The sequence below is a fragment of the Balaenoptera acutorostrata genome, chromosome 9, assembly GCF_949987535.1.
Source record: "Balaenoptera acutorostrata chromosome 9, mBalAcu1.1, whole genome shotgun sequence".
Lineage (NCBI taxonomy): Eukaryota > Metazoa > Chordata > Mammalia > Artiodactyla > Balaenopteridae > Balaenoptera > Balaenoptera acutorostrata.
This window is the reverse complement of record NC_080072.1, coordinates 33,868,117-33,882,528: the sequence shown is the minus strand read 5'-3', so window position 1 is coordinate 33,882,528 and position 14,412 is coordinate 33,868,117. Positions and strand designations below refer to the sequence as shown.

General features: G+C 40.7%; 1 protein-coding gene and 1 pseudogene across 2 annotated transcripts in view; one reads left to right on the top strand and one right to left on the bottom strand.

The window, feature by feature from the left end:
* Nucleotides 1–14,412, top strand: part of LUZP2 (leucine zipper protein 2) — a 414,349-nt gene that overhangs the window by 372,070 nt on the left and 27,867 nt on the right. The window lies entirely within an intron of this gene.
* LOC103008619 (SUZ domain-containing protein 1-like) lies at nt 11,432–11,890 on the bottom strand (annotated as a pseudogene).

Below are 14,412 nucleotides of genomic sequence, written 5' to 3'. Positions count from 1 at the left end.
TTTCATTAGAATTTCTTGAATGCTCATCAAATAGTAATGACTTTCGTGGTGCCTTCAACCCAACAAAGATTAAGTTATTTTAAAGGTGTTTGTTTGGCTTCTCATCACCAGTTGGCTGTTCATAAGTAAGACAGATCCCAACGTCCCCTCCATTGATTATCAATCCCAGGGTCATTTTTTCTTTAACACTAGAAATTCTCATCTAACCTTTCTTTTGTCTCTTTAGATGCACTAAAATCTTAATCCTAAAAAAAAAAAACAAAAAAACAAAAACTATAAGAGATATTTCCTTATAACTCTTGGAGAAGAAAAGGACATCTATATGGAATTTAATCAACTTGCTATGATCATTTTGTTGACAATACTTTTTTCCTCTCTGGAAATTATTCATTCATTTAATTATATATCTTGCAGTAACTGGGAATCTACTAGAAGATTTTTAACAAGGGAAACCTGATGAGATTACAATTTTAAGAAAATAATTCCAGTAGTAACACAGAGAGAAAGATTAGGAGGACAAGATAATAGAAGCAAACAAAATTATTGGGAGAATAATATTCTTGGTAAGAGCCATGAGACAGTAGCAGTGGGAAAGGAGGGGGGTGATGGATTTGAGAAATGCAAAGGAATATAAATATGATCACAAGGTGAAGAGTTGGACATGGAGAGGAGTAGGGACATACCAACTTATGAGTGGGGAGATAAGTTGGTGACGATGAATGAAGGTGTGGATAAATTTTGATTTATGGAGGGGAGTTCAAAAACGGTGTTATACCCCATGGCGTGCAGTTTACCAGTGAAAATTAGGTCCTTACTGACTCTGGAGAAGCCTTTTGTCCCAAATGCCTTGGAAAACCTTATCCGCCTCCTTTCACATGCATGCTAGCTCCAATTTCTAAATTCCCTCTGTAACACTCCTGTTAGTGTCCTGCTATGTTTTCCAATCTTGGTGGGCAGAGGAGGACTTCCTTAAGAGAGATGAAGTTAGAAAACAGGAGAGCCAATGAAACGAAGTGCTGCTTCAAACAAAATATAGCAAAATAAAAGTAATCATTATACTGAAAATGACAGAGTAAAATTAAAAATAAATTCTAAAGAAGGGTAGAAAATTTATGTATATTCAAGTCAATTTAATTTACTATGGGATTAAACTCACCTAGAATTTACTAATTTCCAGTGTGCTGAGGCTAACTAGGGTTACATTCTAATCTGTTCTGTCTAAATAGCATCATAGTGCATGGAGAGAGAAGCTAAACAAGCTTTTTCAGAGGCAGGCTTATGCTTCTTTCCAATGGTCCTTTTCAGGCATTAACAAGCTCTATTAGGTGGGCACCCTGAATTTGGTAGCTTCTCTCTTTAACATCACTGTCCTGGAAACCTGTGTTGCAATCTGTGGCTAAATGTCAGATACCCAGTGCCAAGAATCATGTGTGTGAGAGCACAGAATTTGGAATTCAATAGACCAATGCACAGAATTTGGAATTCAACTGGCCAATTGTAAATCCTGGCTTTTGCCAATTATTTGTGAGATGTTGAGAAATTGAACCAAAGACTATGATTAGTCTTTTGTGAAATAGAGCTAACAATATAAAACAATGAGCCTAATAAACTTAAATGCTGAATTTATAGCATGTAGTATATCTAGTGTTTAAGAGCATAGACATTAAAGGCAAATTGCCTGGATTTGAATTTGTACTCTGCCACTAATCAGCTGTGTAACAGATGCAACTTTTTAGACCAACTCGTCACCAGTAACATGGGAATAATAATACCATTTTCTTCAAAAGCTTGTTATAAGAATAAGTTAAATATTATTATTTTCAGACTTATTTGGTATAAAAAGATATTGTTGTCCATTTCTGCAGAAGTGTCTATCACACGATTCTACATGGAGTTTGACAATAAGAAAATAATTTGAGCATTCATCAAAAGAATTCCCACAAAACAATTTCCAAAAGCAATAGGAAACATAATGTCTTTATATTTGCTAAAAGTGATTATATTCTTTGTGCCAGAACTGACGAAAGATCAGAGAATTATTTTTCATCTTGATCTACCCTCAGTGCACTGTGAATTAGATTCAAATGTTTCAAAGAAAATTAGAAGTAGTAGCCTTGCTTTTCATTACTATATGAAACATATTGATATTCAGGATTTTGGGAGATCATAGTGTTTTTGGGTCCCCTAGAGTGCTGATGTTAGGCTTTCCTATGGCATATATGACCCTCTTTGGTCTCCTCTTTATGAAAGCAAGAATATTTCCTGAGTGTTTGTAGCTACCTAACCTAGGTTTATTCACATCAATTATAATCTAAGAGCAAACTTTTCCCTTTTGTAGGCTATTGCATGGATTCCAATTTATGTTTCCAATTGTTCAATAATAATAATGGTGATAGTGAGAAATTTAATTTGCAAAGTTCTTTATGGCTATTGCCATAAGGTGTTTTATTAGATCATCACAATATGTAGAGCAGATCTTACTATAACCATTTTACTTAAAAAGGATCTTAAACATGAACCCAGGTTTCTTATGCCAAGTCTACTGCACCAAACCGCTCTCTCAAAACGTACATTACTTAGAATCTTAGAGATATGCTAACAAAAATGGATGAACATTTAAATATGCACTGCTTCTTATGTTACCACAACACAAAGTTTATAGAGCATTCATTCTGTGACTGACTTACTGCCAAGGGCTTTGCACAAGTTTTCTCAGTTAAAGTCAAGAAGAACATTGTGAGGTGGTACAGTATTCCGATGTTATAAGTGAGAAAACTAAGGCTCATGGAGGCTAGTAACCCGTCTTAGGTCTCAAAACTAGGTCATTGGCAACAGAGGATTTTGGTTTGCTTTTAATTGAGGTAAAATTAGTATATAACATATTAGTTTCAGGTGTAAACATAATAATTTGTATATAGTGTATGTAGTGTATATACTACAAAATGATCAGTACAATAAATCTAGTTACCATTTGTTACCATGCAATTAACTTCCTATACCCAGTTCTCCCATCCCACCCCCTTCCACTGGCAACCACCAGTCTGTTCTCTCTATCTATAAGCATGTTTGTTTTTATTTTGTTTGTTTGTTTGTTTTTAGACTCCACATATAAGAGAGATCATGTGGTATTTGTCTTTCTTTGTCTGACTTATTTCACTTAGTATATTGTCCTCAAGGTCCATCCATGTTGTTTCAAATAGTAAGATTTTATTTGTTTTTTATGGCCAAATAAAATTCCACTGTATATGTACCACATTTTCTTTATCCATTCATGTGTCAATGGTCACTTAGGTAGTTTCCATATCTTGGCTATTGTAAATAAATAATGCTGTTAACAAATATAGGGGTGCATATATCTATATATCTTTTCAAATTAGTGGGTTTTTAAAATTTTTTTGGATTAATAGCCAAAAGTGGAATCACTGCACCATATGATAGTTCTATTCTTAATATTTTGAGGAATTTCCATACCATTTTCATAATGGCTGCACCACTTTATATTCCCACCAACAGTGTATGAGGGTTCCCTTTTGCCCATGTGCTCTCCAACAGTTGTTATTCCTTGGCTTTTTGTTAATAGCCTTTCTAATACTTGTGAGGTGGTATCTTATCATGGTTTTGATTTGCATTTCCCTTATAGTTACGCTGAACATCTTCTCGTGTGCCTGTTGCCCATCAGTATGTCTTCTTTGGAGGAATGTCTGTTTAGATCTGAACTTGTTTTTTTTGTATTGAATTGTTGGGTTTTCTTGCTGCTGAGTTGTTTGAGGTCTTTATATATTTTGGATACTAACCTCTTATATGATATGTGGTAATGCATGTACAGCACACTCACACGTACTCAGTTAGTGTTAGCTTCTTATGGTAGGTAAGAGATTATCAGCTGGGCCTATATTTCCATTATATAAAAAAATTAAAATCACTGATGCTTCTGGAAATTTACTAATGATGCCACTAAATGTCACATAATGGTTGATGTTTTAATTCAGAACAGCAAACTCCTAGGGGGTGCTGGGGCATATCTTCATTATTAGAGTTCCTCTAATGCTCATCATAATACATTGTGACTAATAGCAAATGTTAGGTGAATAAACAAACAAATGAATAAATTAATAAATGAGGAATCTGGGAGACAGAATGATCCCACATTAGCCAAATTACAGTGTGTTCATGAGCAACCATATCCGTCTCTAAGGCTGTTCACATCCATAAAATAATTCTATCATGGAGAGTAAACATATTCATTTTAATGACAGCAGTGGCTGTGAATTTTCATGTTAGACACATGTGCTTTTCATATTTCATCATTAGTCATGAGTATGCCATGAATTTCAGTACCCATGATGGAAACAGCTTTGCCTTAATTCATCCTCCGACTTTTGTTAGTTATCCCATTAGAGGCTACACTAGAATCAATGAAAAGTGAGCATGGGGTTCCAGTCATTTGTTTCCAATAGACTTTGTAAGATATTCTAATTTTATTTTTTAAATAAAACATAAAAGCCGTGGATGCCTATGAATGTCCTTTTTATGGATGGTGATACAACTGCCATAGTTAAGTTATCTGAGACACACCAAATAGTGTTTGTTTTTGTTTTTACAAAACAGTTTTTAATTTTTAGAAAAAAATAACCTTATACTTATTTTCCAGACCTTGATTAAAATACAGAATGTGGCTAGTGAGTCCATTGAATCCCTGGGAACCTTTAATTTTGCCACTGCTCATTCTCCATGGCTAAATTTACTACTGGATTCTAATCTATTCCAGAATCATTCCTGATACAGGTAAAACATATGTAGGAGAACCCTCTGTATCACCTGTGGCGCCATGGTATCAATGGACGTAGATAACAGAGACGTTCCCTGGTTGCTTTTATAAAGACACAAGGGGCAACATTCCCTACTCCCTCTCTACAAAACTGACCATTTCTAAAACCGGTATTCACCTTATTTTCATAGATTAGGAATTCAGTTTCCCACTAATACTAGAATCAGGATCCTTCCATGAATGCCAACCTGCTTTACTGAGCACTTAAGAAATCCTGATTGACATTTCCCAGGTTTCTCACTTGGGCAAAATACAATATCCTCCCATTCCCTACGTCTCCTTGAGTCCCTGACCTGAATAAGATCGTGTAATGATAATGGTGCTTTCATTATTACCTGCTCCCAGTAATATTGTTTCATCTGACTGATGTAAACCCCTTCCTACCAACTTCCCCACACAGTTACCCAGCTATGCCTAAAATTGTCACACACATCTGACATTATAAACATTGGACCCCCAGCTAGAGCCATTCTTCACCACTGAGAAGGTGTCCCTGTCTCCCTGAAGTGTTAGTCCTCACTTCCTCCTCCTTCCTCCCGCTGATGCTGCTGAACGCCAGCAACGGCCCAGTAAAATTCCAGCTTGCATTACATCACTACTGAGACAATCAGAAACACGGCCTTAGCTTCATTAAGCTTTTACTTCCACAATGTTCAAAACAGACCTCCTCTAGCTTCTCCACATGCTTAATATTTCTTTGGCACAAAATAGATAAAATGTTTTAATTTTCAACTTTAAAATATGTGAAAAAACATTCAATAAGACTATGCCTGATTTCCTAGGGGTTTTTTTTCTTTCACTTTTAGCCATTTGCTTGTGCTTTGAGATAAACTCATATTTTTTTTTAAAATTTTTATTTATTATGTATTTATTATGTTTATTTTTGGCTGTGTTGGGTCTTCGTTTCTGTGCGAGGGCTTTCTCCAGTTGTGGCAAGCGGGGGCCACTCTTCATCGCGGTGCGCGGGCCTCTCACTATCGTGGCCTCTCTTGTTGCGGAGCAGAGGCTCCAGACGCGCAGGCTCAGTAGTTGTGGCTCACGGGCCCAGCTGCTCCGTGGCATGTGGGATCTTCCCAGACCAGGGCTCGAACCCGTGTCCCCTGCATTGGCAGGCAGATTCTCAACCACTGCGCCACCAGGGAAGCCCCTAAACTCATATTTTGAATGTATGTATAGTATCAATACTTTGGCGTATGTATGTGCTCACAGACATAAGGTCACCCAACAATAATCATTTATAATAATATATTAATTATTTTATTATGAAACTAATGCATATTTGTCATGGACAATTTTAGCAAATAATGTTAGTAGTAATAATACTAATAGTAGCTGGCATTTTTATTGAGTTGTGCTATACCCATATGAACTTATTTAATCCTCACAAGTCTCTAGAAGGAAGACTTTTTATTATCCTCATTAAAATGTTTTTTTTCTTTTGAAATAACTTTAGACTTAAAAAAACATTAAGAAAATTGTACAGAGAGTTCCTGTATATCCTTTACATCCCTTAATGTTAACATCTTAACATAGCTGTGACGTATTTATCAAAACTAAGAAACTGGCAATGGTATAATACTGTTACCAAACTACAGACGTAACTTGGGTTTCACCAGCTTTTCTACTAATGTCTTGTTCTGTTCCAGGATCCAATTCAGGGCAACACATTGCATTCAGTCATCATGTCTCAGTCTTCTCTTGTCTGACAGTTTTTCATTCCTTGTATTTCATGTCCTTGACACTTTTGAGGACTAGTGGTCAGATATTTTATAGAATGTCCCCCAATGTGGGTCTGTCTGATGTGTTTTTGTACTTAGACTGGGGTTGTGGATTTTTGTGAATAATATCACAGAGGCACGGTGTTCTTATCATCATACCAGGGATATATGACGTTATTGGTGATGTTAACCCTCATCGCTTGGTTAAGATGGTGCCTGCCAGATTTCTCCACAACGCTAGTATTTGTCCTTTTCCATACCTTATTCTTTGGAAGTGAATCACTAATTTCAGCCTACACTCAAGGGAAGCATATTCTCCACCTACTGAAGAGGAGAGTGTCTAATATGTTACTGAGAATTCTTCTGTAAAAAATATTTGTCCTTTCTATTTATTTGTCCATCTACTTATTGATTCAGTCATTTATTTATATCAGCATGGACTCATGGATATCTATTTTAGATTTTAGGTTATAATTCAATACTATAATTTTTTTTTTTTTCATTTTAAATAGACTTTGTTTTTCAGAGCAGTTTTAGGTTCACAGCAAATTTAAGCAGAAAGTATAAGAGTCCCCACTTATGCTCTCTCCTAACGCCCACGGCCTCCTCCATTATTAACATCCCCCACCAGAGTGGTACATTTGTTACAGCTGATGAACCTGCATTAACACATCTTAATCACCCAAAGTCCACAGTGTACATTAGGGTTTAGTCTTGGTATTATAAATTCTATTTGTTCTGAAAGTTGTATCATGACATGGATCCGCCATCATACAGAATTATCCTCATTTTTCATATGAGTAAACTGAAGAACAGAGATATTAAGTTGTTCAGGGAAGGTGACACAGTTGGTTAACATTTTATGAGTGATGTAATGCATTTCTTTAAAATTCATTGCAAAATTCATTTGAATTATTTTATACATTATTTCCTTGTAGATATACACTGCAGTTGATCCATGTATCTCCTTATTTCGGATTTTTTCCAACATACAAGTGACATTTAGATAAAAATCTGTTTTATACTCCACCATAATAATAGATTCTGTAAAGACAGAGATCCTGTTTGTTCATTTGTATGTCCTCCTTCCTTCCTCATTCACGCCTTCCACTAACCGATAGAGTAGGTGATAAATGATTGTTTGCGGAGCAAATGATTATCCAACAAGTTATTGAGCTTAAAGTTTTATCAGGCGTACCTTTGAAGCTGACATTATGGAGGCCTGATTTCTGAGGTTCCTTGAGGCTACTGTCAGAGGAAGAAATGTGAGCAGAATGGTATATTTTGGTGTCACATACTTTACCTTCTTAAAAATGACTTCAGATTTTCACATCTTGGAATGTGGTTTTGTAGAATAATATTTAAAGCCTCATAAGGTTTGAGGGTATTTGTAGCTACCACCTATGTTAACAGCCATCTGTGAACTGCAGCAAGCATGTGATCAAGGCTCCAGACCCTTTTGAAGATCCAATGTGTTTTCTGAAGTCTAACATTTTTATGTATAAAAATGGGAATGGCTCAACAATAACCTTACGATGATGGGCACAGAAAGGAGCAACCACCACAAAAGGTTCTTTACTAAGGAGACAATTACTTTCTTTAATACCATATGCTCTGTCTAATGTGACTAGTCATTTTCTGAGAATTTTTAAACAGAAAGGTCCAAAAATATTTTTCCATTTGTGATTTCCTAATAAAATATGATCATTCATCATCTCCCCATTTTTAATTGATCATATTTTCCTCCAGTGAAACCAGCTATTCTCAGTCTATTTTCAGACACTCCATTTTCTGAAGCTGAATATGAGGTTTTTAGAACAAAACTCCATTCTTCTTTTTCTTTTTTTTTTGACAAGTTTAAAGCATGTATTTAAAGTACAATTTATAAAATGCTTAATCTGCCGACTCAGGAGCCTGCGGTGCGGGGTGGTAGGGTGGGCAGCTGCCCGCTAGACCAGCGGAGCAGGACTGCCGGGGTGCGGCCCTCCCTCCCATGCCCTTCTCTTCAGATACCCAAGGGGCCCATGTGCACCCCTGGTATCACATGGCCAAAAACAGGACCCCAGAGTTTTCCAGAGTCTCTGCCTACCAGGGAGGCTGGGGCAGCCCTGCCGGCCCATCCCTGAGCAGAGCATCCCCAGATGGGCTCTGGAAGGCAGTGGGCTCTGGAAGGGGCTGATGGTAGCAGATAGGGTGTTGCCTCCTGCCTGCAGGTGGGGAGCACCCTGATTGAGCGGGCGGAGAAGGCTTGGTGACCAGGCCCAGACCCCCAGCTCCTTTGGTTATAGGCTGACATCAGAGTAGTGGCTCATGGGAAGCGGTTAGCTGGAAGGTCTGGGGCCTGGCTCACGGGGTCAGGGAGGAGCTGGGGGAAGGGGACAGTACCATGAAGGCAGATAAAGGGGCAGCAGCCTCAGGTTTCTGCCCCCCACTCCCCTGGGGTTTTCCAAGCCAAAGCCTGCAGCTTACTTTTTAAAAATTAAAAAAAAAAAAAAAAGCACTTAAGGAAAGTTACAACTACCGCCCCCCCCAAAAAACCACAAACACACACACAGAATCCAAACCGTTCTCTCATCTCCCCTCCCACCTCCCCCCAACACAATAGTTTCCTGTTTTCAGTTCTCTCTTTTTAACATTTTGCCTGTCACCTCTCCATCTGGGAAGCCAGGACATGACCTCTGGTGGGTGGTGGCAGGCACACAGCAGGCAGAGCCCCATCTTTGGCCGGAGGGAGGTGGGAGCATCAGTCCCTACCGCATCCTCGATCCACAGACACCCATCAGCCAGGCTTCCCTTGGCTCCCACTGGAGGAGGGGAGGGGAGCAAGAACAGGTGGTCTCGACGGCTGAGCAATCAGCACTCTGGCCTTCCCACCTGGGCTACCTCTGTACCTTCTCCAGCTGAAAAAGATAGTCTCATCTTGGGCCAGAAACCACTATTACATGAGGGATGGACACTATCCGTTTAGAATGCGGAAACTTGGTGAGGGCAGTGGAACTGTAAAGACAGCGGCAACCTTCTCCCTTGCCCACTCCTGGAGGTCATTTCCCCTCAGAACAGCACGTGGGCACCATCCAACATTCTGCGGATTCTTACTGCCTGAAGCTTTGTTCCGGCTCTGCTCATGGACAATATCCTGGCTTCACACAGTTATAAGCCTGTGCTATGGACTAGTTGCTGACTCAAATGACAGCTGACCCTTCCTCCTGATGGGAAGATGTAGTGGGCCAAGGCTTGCTGGGCCCAGCTGACATCCCCACTGGGCAAGGCTGAGAGCCAGCAAACCAAAGGTGGAGCGAGCCTGCAAGACCTAGCTTGCCACCTTGGCCACCGTGAGCTGCCCTAATCACAAATGTCACACCAACCACTCCAAAACTCATCTGCTGAGTAAGGAGGCCGTCTGGCTGGCTGAGGGACATAAGGCAAAGTGCAACGGAAGAGATCAGAGAGCCTGAGAGGGGCCAGATTGTACACACACAGCTGCTCTGGGCAGGGCCCCTTAAGCCTCTTCCACCTCAAAGAGCCAAAGCAAATCTCCAGGCTCCAAAGGCAGAGGGGAAACTGCCTTCATTCCAGGCCCTTGCTCTGGAAAAAGGGGTCGAGGGGAACCTAGGCCTATGGGGAACCAGTCTGTCATTACCAATCTTTGCAATGCACAGCTTGTCTTTCCCCAAATGTTATTCAGAATGGTCTGCTCCCAAGGTATCGATTTCACAAGGGAAATGTACCGGGTGGAGTTACCGAGCTGATGCCATCAACAGAGATGGCGCTCCACAGACCCCTGAGAGTTCTAAGCCTTGCTGGAGTGGGAAGACGCACCTGCCTTCTGACCACACTCAGCAGAGGGCTCAGTGTCCTGGAGTCAGACTCTCTCCTGGCTTTCTTTGTGCTGACAGCAAAATACCGAGCAAGGCTCGCAGCCTTACTGCTAAAGCCCGGGAGTGCAGCCTCACTCCCTGCCCTCTTCTAGAAGTAGTAAGCCGGGCTGGTAGGGAACCACCCTGAGGGGTTTTGGAAGGGGAAGTCTGTTCACTTTCCCTGTCTCCCAAAATACCAGAGGTGAGGGGTTGGCACCCTCCCCAGGCTCTCTGAGCCTATAGAGCTAGCCCAGTCTCCAGGTAGCGCCCAGATGCTCTGGGACTTAGCTGGGGGGAGGGAGGTATAGGCATGAGGTGCTCATCTGTCCTGGGGGCTGCAGAGCCCTGCCCCTTTTCTGGGCGGCAGTAGGAATACAGAAGCTAAGCTCACCAAAATCCTATCGGTTAATGTTTCTAGTGAATTGCCCAGAAACATTTTTAAGTAGACAACCAAACTACCCTTTCTCAATTAAAAATTCATTAAACTGCTAAAACCCCTCCCATGTACTTTTTTTTGCAAATCAAATATTTGTATAAACAAACAAAAATAGGAAGGAAAGAAAAAAAAAAGGATATTTTCAAATGGAACTTGCTTGTAAGTGATGAAGACATGCACTTGAGGGTGGGTGGATGGGAGTTCTCATTTGTGTTTTGAAATCCCAAATTAATGAGCATGATAAACTGTTATTGCTGGCACTGGCTTCACCCCAAGTGGCCAAGTGGCACTGTCTGACTCTACTCTGAGTCCTCGGTGGGTCCCCCCAACCCTTCTCTACCCCCCACCCCTTTCCCTTCCCATTGACTTGGGACAGCCCTTGTAGACATGCCAATCACAGTGGGAAGAGGGGGAAGGGAGGTCACAGTGCATGGGGTTCAAGGTCACAGTGGGCAGAGCAAAGGGGATCACAGTGCAAGTGAGTCAGGTCGTTCCCCCTTCTCAAGTCAAGCCGTCTGCCACGGCAGTGCCACCCGCAGCGGACGACCCAGGAGGTGGTGACGGCGGCAGCGGCATCCTTTCCTGCCCGCATTTATCTGCGCTGTGTGAAGCCTTGCTTGCGGCCCATCAGGACCCAAAGGCTGTCTGGTCACACTGTTAGGCTGCCTGCTGTCTCCGGGTTGGGAGATCCTGCTTGGCCTGTCGAGGATGGGCTGCTCTGGCGCCTCCTCCGGGCTGGCGCCGCCCGGGATCCGCTTCGGGGCCTCCGCGAACTCTGCCTCCCGCGGCGCTAGGGACTGGACGAGAAGGGCCGGCCTGCTGGTGGAGGTGGGGCAGCTGACCACACCGTTGCTGGTGGGCCTCTAGAGGATGCGAATCTGTGGAGGGGCCCCGTGGGAAGGCTATCGTGCTGAATCACAGTGGGCACTTTGGGAGGAGATATGGATCTCCTCCCCTTTTGTGTGATCTTCAGTCTTTTGTCCAACCGTCTGTCGATTTCCCCGCTGTCTGCCGCCTCCTCCCACCTCTCAGCGACCTCCTCATCTTCCATCTTGCCGCTTTAACCTCCTCCCCGCAAAACTCCATTCTTCTTGATTAGAAGAATCACTCTTTGTTGCATCCTTTCATGTTTCACTAATCACATCTTTCTGTTGTCATCTCTGTAGAGATATTTTCCTGGTAATGGTGTATATACCAACGAATGGATTCTGCTATTATCAAATGCTTCAGTTTTGATTCTACGTTTAATCACCTGCAAACATTATTTACTTCTCCACTTCTTTAGCACAAACATTATATCTTCATATGAATACTGAGAATTTTTGAAGCCTTGCATATCCCTATCATATTTTAGGACTTTATGAATAAATGATTTCTCTTGTGGTCTAATTCAATACTTTTAAGATTATTCTATTGATTGGACTTCTACCATCTACAATAGGTAAAATATGTAATAGGCATATGGTAGTATATAGCCAAAAAGATAATTTGGAAAGTTATTAAATTAGAACTTCTCTAACCATTTTGTAATTATACGAGGGCATTCTGAAAACAGCACAGCAGAAAGAGGAAAAGCTACTGGATCATGGTGACATTACTGAATTACAGAATTAACCAAATTAGAAATCCTCTACTTTGGGATTTCTTATGCTAGATAATAAGCCCTTAGAGTTTAAGCTATTTTTGGTTAAGGACTATGTAACTCACAACTAAATGATTTCTAACTGATATGGAGTTCTCAGCATAATAAGGGAGACATAATTAAATGCGTCAAAAATCAAAACGAAAATACATCCATGGAAAAAATCTTATGGAAGGACGGAGGGTGAAGAAAATTTTTATCTTCCATGAGAGATTTTGGGAAGACTCTTTAGTGCAGGTTATATTCAAATTATGTTTTCAAAAATAAGTGGGAATTTATAATGAAAATGATTTGGGGGAAAGTAGAAGAAATAACCATGGCAGAGGGACAGAGCCAGGAGAGGAACTGTTATGAATAATGGAAAACACTCTGTGAACCCATGCGTGTGTGTGTGTGGTGTGTGTGCATGCACATACACATGTGAGAGGGAAGAGAAAGAGAATGGATGGAGAAAGAGACACACATACTCAGAAGGAGAGACATACACACACATACTCAGAGAGAGAGAAGGAGAGAGAGAGAGAAGAAGGGAGGGAGGGAAGGAGAGAGAGAGAGAAAATGGGCATGTATAGAAAGAGGTTAAAGGGTTAAAGAGCAGATTTTGAAGGAGCTTCTATTTCCAGACCCAGGAATTTTCATGTTAACCTGAACATAGAAGGGAGCCAACCGAGGAAGGTCAGCATGATCTGTTTCAGCTTCGTCCTTTATTACTTTGCTCTGTCAGCATTTTGGAGGATGCAACATAGGGGAATATAGGGAATCTGTGTGGAATGGAGGCGGGGAGAAAAGAGGTAACTATATATAATGTGGCTGACTTTGTGGGTAGAGCTGAAAATCAAAGTTGAGAGGTAGAATTAGGCAGACATTGAGACATCCATGCCCTGTACTCTAACCGGATGTTTCACTATTTTCACCTTTCCCCAGGCATACTGCTTCCTTTTGGTTCCTTAAAGTTAGAAAGTGTCCTCCTTCCTCAGTCCCGTGCCGATTCTGATCCTTTCATCTGGAAGGCACCCTGGCCTCTTTACCTGGGGAGGCACTGCTCATCCTCCAGGTCTCATTTACAAGAACACTTCTTCAGGAAAACTTACCTGACCCTCCAGGTGGGTCAGCTCACCCTATTGTGTGCTCTTCCCTCAAAGCAATCTAAAATCTCCTCTCATAATCATTATCCACATTGTATTTAATTAAAGTTTCCTGGAAGTACTTGTTTTACACGCGGTTCTTCCACCAGACTGGGTGGTCCATGAGCACAGGAACCACATCTGTTTTGTGGTCCGCCGTATTCTGGCCACGTCACGGTCACCCAATACGTAGTTTTTGAATAAATGAATGACATACTTTTTACTAGCTTAAAAAGGAAGAGAGTGTGTATAAGGGTTGTGGCAAAATGCTTATTTTATGAAGGGATGTACTTTACATCAGTTGTCCTTAATCATTTGGGATTTTGCAGACTTTTTAATAATTTTATAAAAGCAATGGACTCTGTCCACAGAAAACAATACCTATAATTTAACATCAGTGGACATCAGTTTAAGAAGCCTGTTCTAAAGGTTATTTTTAGAAAGTTACAAAACTGAGTTTAGACTGAGAAGTTGAGGGTTATCTGGGCATTGTTAGCTTCTTTTTGTTTCCATTAAAATGAGATGAAAGGGAATACATTTAACAGGAAAGTCTCAGTATACTCAGGGGAATTGATTGATTAAAGTTCAGTAATTACAAACCATTTAATCTCTGGAGACGAATTGTTGCATTGTGAATACTGTTCTTTCTAAGATGTTTCAGAGATGCTTTATTTAGAAAGCAGCTTATAGGAATGTAGGTTAAAAAATTAAGCTTATTGACCCAAAATATCTATTTTTTTTCCTAATTAATTTTTAAAGTGGCCTTATATTAGAATTCACTATCATTAAGGAGTGAATATTTGAGTG